General features: G+C 40.0%; 1 long non-coding RNA gene across 1 annotated transcript in view; it reads right to left on the minus strand.

The window, feature by feature from the left end:
- Positions 1-1,774: 1,774 nt before the first annotated feature.
- The window catches only part of LOC145716677 (uncharacterized), a 41,769-nt gene continuing 37,756 nt past the window's right edge, over positions 1,775-5,787 (minus strand). Inside the window, exon 5 of the long non-coding RNA XR_014139474.1 lies at positions 1,775-4,014. This is a non-coding gene — a long non-coding RNA (uncharacterized LOC145716677). The remainder of the gene's footprint in view (positions 4,015-5,787) is intronic.

Raw genomic sequence — 5,787 nt, forward strand, 5'->3', positions numbered from 1 at the left:
TGTGTGTGCATATGGCTCTTTCCATAAAGCCATGGGGCCAGTTTCCTCTTCTCTTGAATAAATCCACATACTCTGGAATGGCCCTTTGACCCTCTTTGACCAGTAGAATCTGGAGGGGGGTAGATTGTGTGACTCCCCAGGAATCTTCCTGAAAGTCAACATCCATGTGAAGAAACTCAAGCCTGACTACTTGAAGCCAACCAGAGGCCTAGCCAACAAATTGCCACTCCTCAACCCCTGTAAGGTATCAGAGATGGGAGTGAGGTCATCTTGGACACTCTGGCCCCAGTGATCTCTCTGTGGAATGTGCTGCTGGAGTAACCACAGCCACCTCCATTTAAAACAGAAAACCATCCCACTGAACCCAGCAAACCCACAGAACTGTGATAAACAACTTATAAATTTTGTAGGCAATTAAATATTTGGGTAATTCATTTTGCATCAAGAACTATCTCAAACATACATTGGTCCCTGGAAGTGAGGTGCTGCCATAACAAAACCCTAAAATCGGTGGCATTGGATTAGGGACCATGGAAAAGTAAATGCCAAAAGGACAGCAAAGAGATTGTCGGTGATGGCTGCAAGATTGGGGACAAGATTGTTACTGGAGGCTGGAGAAAAGGAGACTCAGTGTAATGCATGGTTGTAACCATTAGCGGTCGTGTTACCTGTGAGAACATGGAAAATCTAACACCGTGTACCAAACTTGTGAGCCTAACTAACAAGATTTCCAGGAAGAATGTTAAAGTGACAAATGTCTTCTGTTAGCCATGTATGATAAGCAGTTGTATGAGGAAAAACAAGCTAAACATTGATTTAGTTTTCATGCAGATTTTACAGGAAATAGAGAAGGGAGTCTCAAAGTAAGATTGTCTCCAGGTGCAGATAAAATCAAATTGACAATAACACCTTTTATTAAGAACTAAAAAAGACTTAAGGCAGGCCTTAATAGCAGTTCATAGGTAGACAAAGAATATAAAAATCTTAAGAGTATTATGTATAGCAGCCTGACAAGCACCAAGAAGAGAGAAATCTGTCTCAAAAGGACGGTAGCTATGGTTTGTGGGACATAGCTGTAGTAAGTACTGATAAGGTTCATATAAAACTCTTAAGGGTTTAAAGGGGGTACTACCAGGAAAATCACCACCAGGTTGAATTAAAATAAAGAGTTAAAAATGAAAAGAGGCCTCTACTTTCCCAATATTCTATGGTGAGGCTGTGGGAGAAGAGCTAATTGACAGCAAACTTGACCCTTTCTTTGAAAGAAGGATGAGTATGCGGGCAAGCAAGAGCCTAGAGTATAAAGCTGCAATCATGCTACCTCTTGGGAACTAGCTACCATTTAAGAAGCACAGACTGTGCTACCGAGTGGTGAGAAATGAACGACATGGGGGAAAATGCCTGGGCCACAGAAACCCCAGCCCCTCCAGGGATCTGAGTGAGGCCATCTTGGACATCCCAGCCACAGTCAGACTCCCGGTTCAATGTAACCACAGACCAATATCACACAGGGAAAACCAACTTTTCAGCACAGTCTACCCACCAAAACCTGAACAGTGAGAAATCACTGCTGTTCCAGCCACTGAGTTTTGGACTAATTTGCTGCATAGCAAGCTAGAATTAAAACAAAAATTTTGTTCCCAACATTTAGTAAGGAAATCATTGAGGCAACTGACAGTCCAAAACCATTACCTGGACAAACCAAATGTCCACTATGCAAATCCCAGTCCTGAGGAGGATTTACCCAGAAAGCTGGGTGTGCTTTCTTCCACAATCCTGTCCACTTAACCAACTGTACCTCCATTTCTTCATTTGGTTCATGAGGATAATAACAGGCCCCATCACATAACTCTTGTGGAGATTAAATGAGTTGACCTATATGAAGCACCTAGAATAATGCTTTGCATACAGTAGCCCTGTAAGTGGTAGCTGTCAATAAGAGTCTGTATTGAGATCCTAGATTGCTGCCTCATCTGCCTATCACAATAGTTGAGCTTTAGAGTAAAAAAAGGACATGATATAATGAGGATAGAAAAGCCCACTTCTTTTTAGCTCTGGGAACCCAATTTTAAGAAAAGTTTTTTCAGTTCTCCTTTATGTGCTTCAGTATGGATTGTGTGCAAGGAACTGCTACAGAACATAAATCTGAATTGAGGGAGGGAGGTGGGGAGACTCTTGTTTTTTACAAGCATCTGGGATCTCAGGAGGAAGATAGCTCATGTTGTCCCATATTCACCTGGGACACAACTACAGAAAAACTGAGAAACGTGGTCAGGCAGAGGGAGGTGCTAATATTTAACTTCTCAAAACTGCATTCAGTTCTCATAGGGGTTGTGGCTGAAAGGAGAGCCCATCCTGGGGCCCACACTGAAGGTTCCATTGTATGAATCACTCAGTCTGTTGGTTCATAGGGGATGTGCTGGGATACAACTCAAGTTGTACCAGAAAGAGCCAAGATGGGGCCAGTTTAGAAAGACGAATGTTGAGCAAAAAGAAGAGAGTTCACATTTCAGCATCACAGTGCTTCAGAGCATCCAGGGACAAAATGGACTAGATCCCACCATACAGACCAACAAATACCCACCAGTGCATGCTTAAGGGCCAGCATAAGGCTGACAGCTGGCTTCTTTGCCCCAGATCTCAGAGTCTCCCTTAGTCATACCTTCCCCAACATTAGAGAAAGAAACAGGGATAAAAGGGAAGGATGGGTGAACAAAACACAGAGACAGCTAATTCGTCAGACAAAAGTAAGCTTTATTCACTAATCAATTAGTAAGTTTCATTTTTTCCCCACTAATTGAGAGATAAACACCATGTATATTATTTATTGTTACATTTTACAAGTCTGCTTCATTTGGAAGTAGCTATCTAGGATTCCATAGTGGGATTTTTTAAAGTAAATTTCTTTATCTTAAAAACTAAACTTAAATATAAAGTAGTTAACTATACTATATAAAAACATTTTAAAGACCTATTCCTCTAAGTAAAAGTTCATATTTTGTTCATACCACTCACAGGGATATCACAGCTTTATTGCAGCCTGATTTATACCTAGATAAAATACTTTTCAACACTGGTGGACTTTTCTATGATTTTACTGCAAAATGACGGTCCAGATAAAAGCCAGAAGCCTTCTTAGTTTCTCAGAGGTACTTATAGCTTTTCCATAGCTTTAATCACAGGTGATCTATTACTTTTCTGAGAGTATTTGTATCAATATGAGTGTAAATCTTAGCTTGCTCTGTCAGTCTCCTTATAATACAGATCATGTTGTTTGACACCTCTGCCTACTTTTGCCCTGAAGATCCTTTTGCCTTTCAGAAATTTTACACCTTTTAGAACTAGTTTTTAAATGACATTTAAATTGTGTTTACCATAACATGAAACATTTATTGGACAAAAAATAATAAAGGCTAAGAAGTCCATCAATTCAGGGCGCCTGGGTGGCTCAGTCAGTTAAGTGTCTGCCTTCGGCTCAAGTCACGGGAGCCTGCTTCTCCCTCTCCCTTTGCCTCTTCCCTCTGCTTGTGCTCTCTCTCTCTCAAATAAATCTTTTTTTAAAAAGTCCATCAATTGAAATATCAAGTGACTTTGAGTTTCTTTCATTAATATTTCTAACTAATGAAAATGTTATTGATATATAAGAAAATATGGGAAAAAAGATAGCAGTATTTTCTTATCTAAGGGTTTTTTTTTTTTTTTTTTAGATTTTATGTATTTATTTGACAGAGAGAAAGAGAGCAAGCACAAGCAGTGGGGAAAGACAGAGGGAGAGGGAGAAGCAGTTTCCCCACTGAGCAGGGAGCCCGATGTGGAGCTTGATCCCATGACCTGAGCCGAAGGTAGACGCCCAACCAACTGAGCCACCCAGGCACCCCGAAGGGTTCATTCTTGAAATCAACGTATTTTCTGAAATAATTTGTAAGTGCCTGGGTTTGCTTTCCAAGTTTTCATTTGTCTCTGTTCATCTCGAGTTCCCTGGAGCTTATAGATCTGATTCAGGAAATCATCAAGCTGAAAGCAAAGCAGAAAATGTTTGACTTACAATGATTGAAATGAGAGAATCCTTTTAAAAACAAATTCGGTTTTTCGGTGATATTCTTTAAAAAAAAATTTTTTTTTTTAACATTGAGTATAGTTGATCCCAATGCCACATTAGTTTCTGGTATCCAACATAGTGATTCAATCCTCTATATGTTAGGCTATGCTCACCCCAAGTATAGCTCCCATCTGGCACCATACAACGCTATCACAACACAATTAACTATATCCCCTATGCTATATCTTTTATATCTGTGACGTGTTGCATAACAGGAAGCCTGTATTTCCAACTCTCCTTCACCCATTTTGCCCATCCCCCTACTTGCCTCCCCTCTGGCAACCAACCCTTCTCTTTATTTATAAGTCTGATTCTGCTTTTTGTGCATTCATTTAGATTCCACCTATAAGTGAAATCATATAGTATTTGCTTTTGACTTACTTCACTTAGCACAAATACCCTCTTGGTCCATTCATGTTGCTGTGAATGGCAAATCTCATCCGTTTTATGGCCGAATAAAATCCCATTATGTATATATACTACCACTTGTTTTATCTTTTCACTTATGAATGAACATACGTGGAGTTGCTTCCATATCTTGGCAATTGTAAATAATGCTTTAATAAATAGAGGGGTGTATATATCTTTTTAGATTAGTGTTTCCATATTCTTTGGGTGAATAGTAGTAGAATTACTGGATCCTATGGTAATTCTTTTTAATTATACTTTAATTTATTGGATAATATAATATAAATATGGATAATATATTTAATTACCAATACTGTTTTCCAAGTGGCTGCATCAGTTCTCATTCCCACCAACAGTGCCCAGGAGTTCCTTTTTCTCACAGCCTTGCCAATACTTGTTGTTTCTTCTGTTTTTGAGTTTGGCCATTTTGACAGGTGTGAGATGGTATCTCATTGTGATTTTGATTTGCATTTCCCTGATGATGAGTGATGATGAACATCTTTTCATGTGTCTGTTGACCATCTGTATGTATCTTTGGAGAAATGTCTGTATATGTCTTCTGCCCTATTTTATTTTATTTTATTATGTTATGTTAATCACCATACGTTACATCATTAGTTTTTGATGTAGTGTTCCATGATTCATTGTTTGCGTATAACACCCAGTGCTCCATGTAGTACGTACCCATCACCAGGCTAACCCATCCCCCCACCCCCCTCCCCTCTAGAACCCTCAGTTTGTTTCTCAGAGTCCATAGTCTTTCATGGTTCGTCTCCCCCTCTGATTTCCCCTCCTTCATTTTTCCCTTCCTGCTTTTTTCTTCTTCTTCCTCTTCATCTTCCTCTTCTTCTTCTTCACATACAATGTATTATTTGTTTCAGAGGTACAGGTCTGTGATTTAACAGTCCTACAAATTCACAGTGCTCACCATAGCACATACCCTCCCCAGTGTCTATCACCCAGTCACCCCATCCCTCCCCCCACCACTCCAGCAACCCTCAGTTTGATTCCTGAGATTAAGAATTCCTCATATCAGGGCACCTGGGTGGCTCAGTCATTAAGTGTCTGCCTTCGGCTCAGGTCATGATCCCAGAGTCCTGGGATCGAGTCCCACATCGGGCTCCCTGCTCGGCAGGAAGCCTGCTTCTCGTTCTCCCACTCCCCCTGCTTGTGTTCCTGCTCTCGCTGTCTCTCTCTCTGTCAAATAAATAAATAAAATCTTTAAAAAAAAAAAAAAAAGAATTCTTCATATCAGTGAGATCATATGATACATGTCTTTT

Source organism: Leptonychotes weddellii, chromosome 13 (genome assembly GCF_054177405.1).
Source record: "Leptonychotes weddellii isolate Sample4059 chromosome 13, ASM5417740v2, whole genome shotgun sequence".
Lineage (NCBI taxonomy): Eukaryota > Metazoa > Chordata > Mammalia > Carnivora > Phocidae > Leptonychotes > Leptonychotes weddellii.